The sequence below is a fragment of the Gossypium arboreum genome, unplaced genomic scaffold, assembly GCF_025698485.1.
Source record: "Gossypium arboreum isolate Shixiya-1 unplaced genomic scaffold, ASM2569848v2 Contig00213, whole genome shotgun sequence".
Taxonomy (NCBI): domain Eukaryota; kingdom Viridiplantae; phylum Streptophyta; class Magnoliopsida; order Malvales; family Malvaceae; genus Gossypium; species Gossypium arboreum.
In genome coordinates, this window is record NW_026440330.1 from 11,470 (window position 1) to 24,483 (window position 13,014).

The following is a 13,014-nucleotide window of genomic DNA, read 5'->3' on the forward strand; positions in this document are numbered from 1 at the left end:
CTACCAGACGACATTCATGTATGCAAGCAGGGGGACGCTTTATGGTCCGGCAACACTAACAGGGGCCCAAAATTAGCTTTGGTCCTCGACTCTCCCGCACATTCGATGCACCAAAGTGCCGATGCTGCCCGATGCTCCGACACATCGAAGGGGCCGGTGGCGCCCCGATGGCCCCGCACCATGGGATGGCACACGCTGCCGATGGTGTACGAGGATACCGTATGACCGGGGGCCAAAGGTGCCGGAGGCTCTTCTTGTAAAAGGGGAGGGACAGGGACGATTCATTCATTGTTGGGTACCGAACATACAATGGTATCTGAATTCTAGCTTTGGGACGGTTCAGCCATTATTGGGTACCGAACATGTAACGGTATCTGAATTCTACCTTTTGGGATTGGGGAGGGACTCGTTGCGCCGTTTTGTATATCCCGGGATGGATCGCCGGATCATCGCTGGGATGGATCGTCGGAGCACCGCCGGGAACCTAACCGGTGGTGGGGGGCACCGACGTCCGGGCATGCGATGGGCGTGGGCAGTGCCCTGGATAACCCCTGGCTGCTCAATATCACTTCCACCCTAAAGAGCTAAAAAAACTTGGTCAATGTGCTACCAGTCGACATCCATATATGCAAAGCGAGGATAGAGTTCGGATATGCGAAGCAGGACACATTTTTCAATAGCAACGCTCCGCACATCCGAGGCACCAAGGTGCCGGTGTTGCCTGATGACCCGCACCACGGCATGGCCTACGTTGTGGATGTTTCTCGAGGTTCCCGTACATGCCTGAAATAGGGGTAATCTTTTTACGCCACTTACACTTGGTATTTTTAATTGAAAATTTCTTCTGTTGGCCCAAAAGAAATACAAGAAGTCGAATGAAATATGGCATGATGGCACGGTAGAAAATTGAACAAGTGCCTGGACCACGGCCCCCGTTGGGCCATGTTTCTTGAGGGGGCGGCACGGCCAAGTGTTTAACAGAAATTTTTACATTGGCCCAAAACAAAGAACAAATACAAGAAGCGAATGAAGTATGGCATGGCATGGCACAACTGGCGCAGAAAATTGAAGAAGTGCGGACCACCAGCGGTTGGGAGCTCGCACCCGCACCACCATAGCCCCGTTGTGCGGATTTTAGGAGGGGGTGACAACGTCAAGTGTTTAACTAACTCCTTACACTAAGTCCCCACTTGGGGACCCCAAGGTCGGGGCGTGCAAAAGAACAATGGGGATCGGAAGGGAGATGAGAGGAGGGGCGAATCGGCGACAAAGGCTGAATCTCGGTGGATCGTGGCGATAAGGCCACTCGCCACCACAATACCCGTCAGCGTATTTAAGTCATCTGCAAAGATTCTACCGGCGCTCGGTGGGAATTAAACTCCAGGAGGTGCCGCGACTTGTCGCCGCGATCGCTGCACCTCGACACGTGCCCTTGGGGCCAAAGGCCCCTGCTGGTCGGCAATCGGCGACGCAGGCGCGTCGTTGCTTCTAGCCGGATTCGACTTAGAGCCGTTCGGTCATAATCCGGTATACGGTAACCAGCGCCACTGGCTTTTCAACCAAGCGCGATGACCAATTGTGCGAATCAGCGGTTCCTCGTACTAGGTTGAATTACTATTGCGACGCGGCCATCGATGAGGGTAAAACTAACTTTGTCTCACGACGGTCTAAACCCAGCTCACGTTCCCTATTGGTGGGTGAACAATCCAACACTTGGTGAATTCTACTTCACAATGATAGGAAGAGCCGACATCAAAGGATCAAAAACAGCGTCGTTATGAGCGGCTTCGCCACAAACCAGTTATCCTTGTGGTAACTTTTACGACACCTCTAGCTTCAAATTCCGAAGGTCTAAATGATCGATAGGCCACGTTTTCACGGTTCGTATTCGTCTTTGGAAATCGAGAATCAAGCGAGCTTTTACCCTTTTATTCCACGAGATTTACATTCTCGTTGAGCTCATCTTAGGACACCTCGTTATCTTTTAACGGATGTCTGCTTGACCAAACTCCCACGACAATGTCTTCCGCCGGATCGTAGGCGAAGCGACCTTGGGTCCAAAAAGAGGGCCGTGCCCATCTCCGATCCACGGAATATGTAAAATAACGTTAAAAGTAATGGTATTTCAATTTGCCCGATAGCTCCACTTATCCTACACCTCTCAAGTCATTTCACAAAGTCGGACTAGAGTCAAGCTCAACAGGTCTTCTTTCCCCATCGATTCTTCCAAGCCCGTTCCACTCGGGCCGTGGTTTCTTTGGATAGTAGAAGCGAGACGGTGGGAATCTCGTTAATCCATTCATGCGCGTCACTAATTAGATGGCGAGGCATTTGGCTACCTTAAGAGAGTCATAGTTACTCCCGCCGTTTACGCGCTTGGTTGAATTTCTTCACTTTGACATTGAGCCTGGCGTAAATCACATTGCGTGAGCATCGCAGGACCATCGTAATGCTTTGTTTAAATTAAGCAGTTGGATTCCCTTGTCCGTACCGGTTCTTAGTCATTGTTAAATGCGGGAAGGCCCCGAAGGAGCCGTTCGATCCATCCCGGCCAAACGCGGCGACCCGCTCTCGCCCATGGCAAGCTCGGCGATGCCGGCGATCGGCAGGTTGAGGATCGGGACCCCGTGCCTAACCCTCGAGCCAATCCTTTTCCCGAGGTTACGGATCCATTTGCCGACTTCCCTTGCCTACATTGTTCCATTGACCGGAGGTTGTTCACCTTGGAGACTGATGCGGTTATGAGTACGACCGGGCGCGGACGGCACTCGGTCCTCTGAATTTTAAGGGCGCGGGACCTGACCGGACACCACGCGACGTCTTGGTGCTCTTCTCCGGCTGGACCCTACCTCTGGCCGAATTTGTTTCCGGTGTGGGCGGTAGTTAAGCAGAAAAAGATAACTCTTCCCGAGGCCCCCACCGGCGTCTCCGGACTCCCTAACGTTGTTGTCGGCCGCGCGTCGGTTCGAGAATTTTAACCGATTCCTTTTGAAGCTCACATGTTGAGCAGCGCTTATCGAACAGGCTTCCCGTCTCTTAGGATCGACTAACCCATGTGCAAGTGCCGTTCACATGGAACCTTTCCCTCTTGGCCTTCAAAGTTCTCATTTGAATATTTGCTACTAATACCAAGATCTGCACCGACGGCCGCTCGCCATGCTCGCGCCCAGGTTTCTTGGCGACCGCCGCGCCTCCTACTCATCGGGGCTTGGCCCTTACCCGACAGTCGGGTATAGGTCATGGCGCTAAGCGCCATCCATTTTCGGGCAAGTTGATTCGGCGGTGAGTTGTTACACACTCCTTAGCGATTTCGACTTCCATGACCACCGTCCTCTTTGTCTTAATCGACCAACACCCTTTGTGGGTTCTAGGTTAGCGGCGAGTTGGGCACCGTAACGGCTTCGGTTCATCCCGCATCGCCGATTCGCTTACCAAAAATGGCCCACTTGGAGCTCTCGATTCGTGGGCGGCTTAACGAAGTAGCTGCACCGTCCTACCTATTTAAAGTCCGAGAATAGGTCGAGGGCGTTGCGCTCCCAATGCCTCTAATCATTGGCTTTACCCGATAGAACTCGCTAAGGGCTCCGACCCCCAACGGCAGCTATGGCGCCACGGAGGCCAATTTCCGCCATGTCCAACCGAGTCCCGGGGATCGGGTTGGATAGGGGCGACGATCGCGTGACACCCGGCAGACGTGCCCTCGGCCTAATGGATTAGGGCGCAACTTGCGTTCAAAGACTCGATGGTTCACGGGATTACGCAATTCACACCAAGTATCGCATTTTGCTACGTTCTTCATCGATCGAGAGCCGAGATATCCGTTGTCGAGAGTCGTTCTATATACTTTGGGACAAAAGAACAACATCTTTGAAGCATCGACACCGCGAACGGTGCGGCGGCGAGAGATGTGTCCCTTTTTCATTTCGATTCCTTGGCGCGATTAGCGGGGTTTGTTCGTTTTGCATCGAAGAGGTTGATCCCGACATCTCACCCCACCCAATGGGCGGAGGGGCGGCAGGACGGTCGCTCCGACACGCGGGATGGCAGCGAGCGACGATGCACCCGCACCACCTCCGATGTTGTATACAACGCGTTCACGGGTCGTTCTACTAAGCGAGTTTCGACAATGATCCTTCCGCGGAGTTCACCTCGGAAACCTTGTTACGACTTCTCCTTCCTCTAAATGATAAGGTTGATGGACTTCTCGCGACGTCGCGGGCGACAAACCGCCTACGTTGCCGCGATCCGAACACTTCACCGGACCATTCAATCGGTAGGAGCGACGGCGGTGTGTACAAAAGGCGGGGGCGTAGTCAACGCGAGTGATGACTCGCGCTTACTAGGAATTCCTCGTTGAAGACCAACAATTGCAATGATCTATCCCCATCATGATGAAATTTCAAAGATTACCCGGCCTGTCGGCCAAGGCTATAGACTCATTGAATACATCGATTAAGCGCAGCGTGCTGACCCGAACATCTAAGGGCATCACGGACACATTATTGCCTCAAGCTTCCGTGGCCTAAAGGCCATAGTCCCTCTAAGAAGCTAGCCACGGAGGATCACCTCCGTGTAGCTAGTTAGCGGTGAGGTCTCGTTAGATTAGCAGAATTAACGGACAAATCGCTCCACCAACTAAAACGGCCATGCACCACCACCCATAGAATCAAGAAAGAGCTCTCGATCTGTCAATCCTTACTATATACGGACTGGTAAGTTTCCCGTGTTGAGTCAAATTAAGCATGAGCTCCCTCTGATGGTGCCCTTAGTCAATTTCTTTAAGTTTCAGCCTTGTGACCATACTCCCGGAACCCAAAGACTTTGATTTCTCATAAGGTCTTGCGTGAGTCCTAAAAGCAACATCCGCCGATCCACGGTCGGCATCGTTTATAGTTGAGACTAGGGCGGTGTCGATCGTCTTGAGCCCCCAACTTTCGTTCTTGATTAATGAAAACATCCTTGGCAAATGGTTTCGCAGCTTGTTCGTCTTTCATAAATCCAAGAATTTCACCTCGACTATGAAATACGAATGCCCCATCGTGTCCTGTTAATCATTACTCCGATCCGAAGGCCAACACAATAGGATCGAAATCCTATGATGTTATCCCATGCTAATCTATACAAGCGTAGGCTGCTTTGAGCACTCTAATTTCTTCAAAAGTAACAAATGACGTCGGAGGAACGACCTGGCCAATTAAGGCCGAGGCGCATCGCCGGCGATGGGACGAGCGGGCCGAGTTGCTCACCGTGAGGCGGACCGGCCGACCACCCCTAAGTCCAACTCGAGCTTTTAAATGACAACAACTTAAATATACGCTATTGGAGCTGGAATTTGGCATGGCTGCGGCACCGGACTTGCCCTCCAATAGATCCTCGTTAAGGGATTTAGATTGTACTTATTCAATTACGGACTCATAGAGCCGGTATTGTTATTTATTGTCACTACCTCCCGTGTCGGGATTGGGTAATTTGCGCTTTCTTGCCTTCCTTGGATGTGGTAGCCGTTTCTCGAGCTCCTCTCCGGAATCGAATCCTAATTCTCCGTCACCGTCACCACCATAGTAGGCCACTATCCTACCATCGAAAGTTGATAGGCGAAATTTGAATGATCGTCGCAAGCACAAAGGCCGTGCTATCCGTCGAGTTATCATGAATCATCGAACAGCGGGCAAAGCCCGCGTCGACCTTTATCTAATAAATGTATCCCTTCGAAGTCGGGGTTTGTTGCGTATTAGCTCTAGAATTACTACGATTATCGAGTAGCAAATACCATCAAACAAACTATAAGCGATTTAATGAGCCATTCGCGGTTTCACGATGCGAATTTGTTCATACTTACACATGCATGGCTTAATCTTTGAGACAAGCATATGACTCTTGGCGGGATCAACCGGTAGCATTCCTCTGCGATGTCGACCTTTGCATGGCTCTCAACATGCCGCATGAGCAGCGAAGAGGCCATAACAGAGCACGAGCATCGTCGGTGTCAAGAGACAAAATGCATAGGCATCGAGACAAGGGCCTAAACCCTACTCTCAAAAATATTTTCCGCATCCAGAAAGCACAAGCGAGCACCGATTGCAATGCAGCGAGGCCACACCGATTTAAGGGGCACACTCAGGACACGAGGCACGATTGTGGTCCACGACGCAGCCCAAAAGACACGAGATGGAGAAGATTGACAACACATCCATAATTCCATCTGGCTTAGGTGCGCAACACGGGATCCCGATCGCACCCCTTGGGTTCAATTAGAACAAAGGATTCAATGAAGAGAGTGTGGCTCGACAGTTCGATGTGGGTAGCATGGAGCCTGCCAATACACACAACCAAAACACTACTCATATGCCAATTGCGTACTAGTAGTAGCACCCATGCACACCGACCAACAACCTACCCAACCAATGTATTGATAGGGGAGGCGGAAGGAACAATGAAGCGAGGCACACCACAAGCGCAGCACGAGAACTACAAGGGACAAAATCCCTTTGGGACTTGGTCGAGCCAAGGCCGAGCCTACAAACTCAACTTCGCCCCCGGTGTGCCGTTCTTAGTCAAAGGGACTTGATGCTGGGGTCACGGACGACGAGCGAGCAAGGGCTTGGCAAGGCCAAGGCACCAATGGGTCGCCGACTTGGGAGGCACAAGCAAATCCCTAACATGATGGGGAGAATGGGCAAGCCAATCTCGAGCCCATAGCAATGCATAAGCCACCCCGGAGATCTTTGCCCGATATAGGGAACTTGGTCTGAAGTGGTTGGCTACATTTCTATAGGGCACGGGCTTGTGGGTTGGAAAATCATCACCCGACCACTAAGCGCCCGACAATCAACCCACCAGATTGGTGAGTCATTGTGGGACTATCAGGCCCAGTGGGCTGCAGACGCCTACCCTACCTCGGGTTCGAGGGGGCCACATCGGGGTAGCAGATCTCTACCCCTTAAAGAGCTAAAAAACCGTCAATCTGCTGCAGGCAACATTCGTATGCAGAAGCGGGGACACTTTTCTTTAGCCCTTTGTCAGAGGCACCGGGGTGCCCTTGCGCTCGAGGCACCCATGCGATAGCGCCCTAGGTTGCCTATGGTGTCCGAGGCTCCCACATCCAAGCACCAAGGTGCCAATCTTTGCTCGAGGCTCCCGCGACATCCGAGGCACCAAGGTGCAGATGGTGCGAGGCTCACTGACGACCAAGGGCCTAGGCTACCGATGGTGCCCGAGGCTCGTGCGACCAAGGGCCTAGGTTCTTGATGGTGTCGAGGCTCCGCACATCCAAGCACCAAGGTGCCGATGGTGCCCGAGGCTCCCCCACGACCGGGGCCTAGGTTACCGATGGTGTCGAGCTCCGCACATCCAAGCACCAAGGTGCCGATGGTGCCCGAGGCTCCCTTGCGACCAAGGGCCCAGGTGCCGATGGTTACGAGGCTCTCATACGACCAAGGGCCTAGGGTGCCGATGGTGCCCGAGGCTCTCGCACGACCAGGGCCTAGGGTGCTGATGGTGCCCGAGGCTCCGCTGACGACCGGGGGCCTAGGTTGCCGATGGTACTGAGGCTCCCTTACGACCAAGGGCCTAGGTTGCCGATGGTGTCCCGGCTCACTTACGACCGAGGGCCTAGGTTCCGATGGTGTCTCGAGGCTCACTTGCGACCGAGGCGTGGGTTGCCGATGGTGCCCGAGGCTCTCGCACGACCAAGGGCCTAGGTTACCGATGGTGCCCGAGGCTCCCGCACGACCAAGGGCCTAGGTTGCCGATGGTGTCCGAGGCCCCTGCATATCCAAGGCACCAAGGTGCCGATGCTGCTCGAGGCTCTCGTACCACTGACGTCCTAGGTGGCCTAGTTATGCGTCCAAGGCTCCAGCATGTCCAAGCAGAAATGTGCGGATGCTCCGGCACCATCGAGGTCCTAGGTTACCAATGGTGCCTGATGCTCCAGTGCGACCAAGGGCCCAAGGTGCCTGAGGCTCTTGTTCCGAAAGGGGAGGGACCAGGATGGTTCGAAAGGGGAGGGACCAGAACGACTTGTAGCATCATTTTCTATATTCCGAGATGACTCACCGGAGAACCACCAGGAAAGCTCGCTGGACCACCGCCAGAATGGATCGTCGGAGCACCGCCGGGAACCTAATCGACGATGGGGGGGCACCGAGTCTGGGCATGAGATGGGTGTGGGCAGTGCCCTGGACAACCCCTGTTCGCTCAATATCACCTCCCCCCTAAAGAGCTAAAAGAACTTGGTCAATGTGCTACTAGGCGACATTCTTTTTTTTTTGAAAGAAAACGACCAAAGGTCAACCTCATCTTATTGCATCTTTAATAATCAAACCATGGATATCCGTCGGATAATCCATATCAAAATACAAATCAACTTTGTTCCTAACGGCTAAGTGACAAAGTAAATCAGCAGCATTATTGCTAGTACGACTAATCCAATTAACATGGACAGAATCAAAAAAATTAAAAGCACTACAAGTATGCTTAATATCTTGTCCAAAAGCAATAATATCTTTATTCCTCTTGTTGACCGAATTGTGAGCCCAAAGCCTTTGTGATTCCACAATAAGCCGGCGATTTTTAATCTAGCCTTGAGTTTAAGCCTTCTTTAAGCGCTTCAACTCGCCCAATTCACATCCATAGCTTTATCAGCGAACTTATAGCATCCCCAATAACGAAGCCATCTTGGTCCCTCGCGATGGCGCCCAAACCTTGCTCCCATTAATAACAGCTGACATCCACGTTCACTTTGATGTAGCGGAGGGGTTTTCTCCATTCTTTAATCGTCGAGTCGGAGGAATAATGGCTCCGTCGGATTATAAATCGAAAGTCCTTGCTTAACATGGTCACCCTTTCCCGGTATCACCTTTGCATCCATTTTCCTTTGAAAAGCATATTATTTCTATCATTCAATTTGTTCCAAAGCGAGTTAAGAAATCAACAATGACTTTCTTATCCAACAACACGAAAAACATCCTCCAACCAATCGATCGGTTGGTATATTCCCGATTAGCGATCTATTGTTTAACCCACCGTGACCAAAATCTCACGAGCCTTTTTACGGTCTTTCATGGCATGAATCAGCGTTTCTTCTCATCTTTGCATCTCGGACAAATGTTTTGGAAACCACGGCGGATCACGAGCAATGTTGTCGAGCGTGGGGAGAATGTTGTGACCAATCCTCCGACTAAAGATTTTGATCTTGGAGCATCGAAGCTTCCATAAAGCGCGCCGAGAAAAAATCTGTGGGCGAATCCGACTTCCTTAAGAATCGACCAAGAATAAGCCGACTTGGACGTGTAATTACCATGCGGATTTTGGAGCCACGTCCGGGTGTCTTTAATGTTATTAGGAGGAATGGGCAAATTGCATATGCACTCCCCAAATAATCCCCATAAATCTCTTTCACCCTTTCCCTTTTCCAACGTCTGTTATCTTGGTCCCACAGGTCTTTGACTTTTCTTTCATTATCATTGAAAGGAGACCGACAAACCGACTCTCCAAAGATACCATTCAGCCCCCAATGCGCACGTCTAAGATCAATCCCATTGCCATCTCCCACTTGCCAAATAAAACCATCCTTAAGCGCATCTACTGCCTTGGCAATGCTTGCCCAGGTGAAAGAAGGCTTGTCGCACCGCTTATAACTGAACACGTCCCCTTCAGGAAAGTACTTCGCACATAGGACTTTAAAACATAGAGTGTCTGTTGAGACATAAGTCTCAAAACTGTCTCCCCAAAGAGCGAGTTAAAGAGATGTAGGTTTCAAAGCCCATTCCACCCATACCCTTCCGGATGACACATTTTCCGCCACGCCATCATTGCCCAACCCGCATCTTGTCGTTGTTTGTCCACCACATCCTTCCCATTTGTGAATGGGTTCCTCTATAGTGCCCTTTGGAGCCAAGAACAGAAAATGCATAGGGCGGAATGGCACGGATAATCGCCTTGATAAAGACCTCTTTCCCCCGTAAGAAAGCAAGTGTTTTGACCCGACTTTTAACCTGCAAGTACACCTATTAATAATGTCGGTGAAAGCTAAAGATTTCTTCCTACCAACAGGAAGTGGAAGTCCAAGATAACTATCAAGCTTTTTGACGGTCCGCATACCAAGCAAGGAGCTAGCAGAAAGTCTACTATCCTAGGGGTTTTAGGGCTAAACAAAATCATGGATTTATCCTTATTAATCTCTTGGCCCGAAGCCCTACTAAAATGAGCTATAATACTCACAAGCTCCTCAACATCTCTTTTTTTATTACGAACAAAGAGAAGAGCGTCATCAGCAAAAAATAGGTGATTAATACGGGGCCCATTTCTACTAGCTTTAATTCCCTTAAGCATATTATTATACTGAGCACGAAATAACAGTTTAGAAAAAGCTTCCATGCAAAATAAAAAAAGATAAGGAGAAAGAGGGTCCCCTTGTCTCAGGCCACGCTCCGGCATAATTGTATCAGAGAGGATAGCATTGCACTTGACAACATAACGAACTGATCTAACGCATCTCATAATCTTCGACACCCAATCGTTTGCGTAGCCCATTTTCTTCATCACTTCTTCGATAAAGTTCCACTCCACCCGGTCATAAGCCTTGCTCATGTCAAGCTTGACCACAAACCCTTTATTAGGACCATTCTTCGTACTCTGAAGATAATGGACAAGCTCGTGAGCAATCAAAATGTTATCGTGAATCATCCTCCCCGGAACAAAGGCACTTTGATTTTGGCTGATGCATAACGGAAGCGTTTCCTTCAACCGATTGGCAAGCACTTTCGTAATAATTTTGTAAATCACCCTACATAGGCTGATGGGCCTAAAATTAGTCATATCCACAGGATCTTTAACCTTAGGGATTAAAACAATAATAGTATCATTTAAGCAATCCACATCTTTAACACCCCTAAGAATATCCAGGCAAAGATTAATAACATCCGCTCCAACAACGTCCCAATTTTCTTTGAAGAAATGCCCTGACAAACCATCAATTCCGGGAGCTTTCCTAGGATCCATTTGACTAAAGGCCTTCATGATTTCGCTCTCTGTAAAATCCTGTAACAACCGGTCATTTACCGTCCCTGAAATGCATTTCTCTACATAGTCCAGATTAAGCTCACTGTTAGAATTTAAATTTGACTTAAACAAGAGTTGAAAATACTCCCTGATAGCTTTACAAATATCCACATTATTATCCCTCCAACTGCCGTTGGTGTCTTTAAGTCTAGCAATATTGTTTTTTTTCCTCCTGTTAGTAGCCCTGACATGAAAAAACCGAGTATTCCTGTCCCCTTCCTTTAACCACATAACCCTCGACCTTTGAGCCCAGAATTTTTCCTCAGTATCCAGTAGATTACCCAGCTTTAACCGAACAGCCTTAAGCTTCTTGCCCTCGTTATTGCTCCCCTGGCCATCAATAATTCTATTAATATCCACTGCAGAGAACCAATTTGATTCCGCAGTTGTTTTAACTTCTTATACTACCACCATCCAAGCTCTTTGCCAACATTCGTAATCTTCTCCATAATATCTTGATTCCCATGCTGCCAAGCACCCTTGATAATCGTTTTAGCAGCTTCATTTCTAGCCCAACAAACCTCATACCTAAAACAAAGCCTCGGGTCCATAGGGCCATCTCTCGGTCTCCTACCTTCGGTATCTAAACTGATCGCATCATGGTCAGAGCTAGACTGCTGAATCACCCTAGTTTCCAGGAACGGGAAGCTATTCACAGCATTGGCTGACATAAGGAAGCGATCCAGCCTCTCTTTGACTCTCGCAGAACCCTCCCTATTGTTAACCCAAGTAAACCACCCATTATCAGTTTTTAAGTCCACCACCGCTAATTCGTCAACAATCGTGCGAAACTCCTCCATCAGAACCTTAGGCTTTCTCCGACCCCCCTCTTTTTCCGCCTCATCCAAAATAGCATTGAAGTCGCCCCCGATAATCCACTTCCCAGTAACAGTTTGACCAACCCTTTTAAGCATATTCCAGGAAGTCTGTCTTCTATTCGGATCGGCATTTCCATAAAAGCCAGTGAAACGAATAGGGCTCTCATTTTTGATATGTACCAAAGCATCAATATGGTTGCTGGAATAGGTTTGAATCTCAACCTTCTTACTATCTTTCCACATCATAACCAGCCCCCCACTCTTGCCTTCCGCATTCACAGCTAAACAGCCTTCCATTCTACATCTCCTGCGAACAGAATCAAATCTATTAGCACTGACCTTAGTCTCACAAAGGAAAATTATATCCGGATCAATAGCAACAAGGAGTTGCTTCAAATCACGAACTGTCGCAGGGTTCCCAACCCCACGACAGTTCCAACAAATGATCTTCATTGCGCAGGGCGGGGCTGGTCACCAGCCACTGCCTTAACAGGTGAAACACTTTCCATTAATCTCCTCTTAACGTTTTTGGACGGGCTTTCTTCAAAGCTATTTCCATTCAGCATCCTCATTCGCTTTCTTTTATGCTTGAACCGTCCCATACTATCCCGAACTGGCTTATTGATTCTTTGTTCCACTGGGATGTCGTTATCGAGGCTTCTTCACCTTCCTTCTCATTCCTTTTCAGACCAGAGTGCCCATTTTCATCTTTAGAATTGGTTTGACTCTCCTCCTGATCTTCAGTCATATTGGTTTTTTCCTTAACAATTTCCACCCCATTCTTTCTCATGTTCCTGTCCTGAGTCGGGTTCACAAATGGAACCCTCATCTAACTTCCATACTGCAGGTTTGAATCCTCTATCACATCACCCGCCCTATTGTTTTGACACCTTCTAGTGGTATGTCCTATCAACCCACACAAATAACAAAAGTCAGGGAGCCGCTCGTACTTTATAACCCCTATCATTTCTTCACCAGCATCGCTCACGAACTTCACCACCCTCCTCAAAGGTTTTGAGATATCTATTTTAACTTTTAGCCTCATAAACTCAGTCCACGCCCCATTCCTATCCTTTCAATCTATAGCCATCAAATCACCTATAGCATTCCCCACATCCAGTGCCAGTTGACGATC

General features: G+C 49.4%; 1 non-coding gene across 1 annotated transcript; it reads right to left on the minus strand.

The window, feature by feature from the left end:
• Window positions 1–3,679: 3,679 nt before the first annotated feature.
• On the minus strand, window positions 3,680–3,833 carry LOC128288422 (5.8S ribosomal RNA). The gene has a single exon (XR_008278747.1). It is a non-coding gene; the product is annotated as a 5.8S ribosomal RNA (ribosomal RNA).
• Between the last annotated feature and the right edge of the window lie 9,181 nt (window positions 3,834–13,014).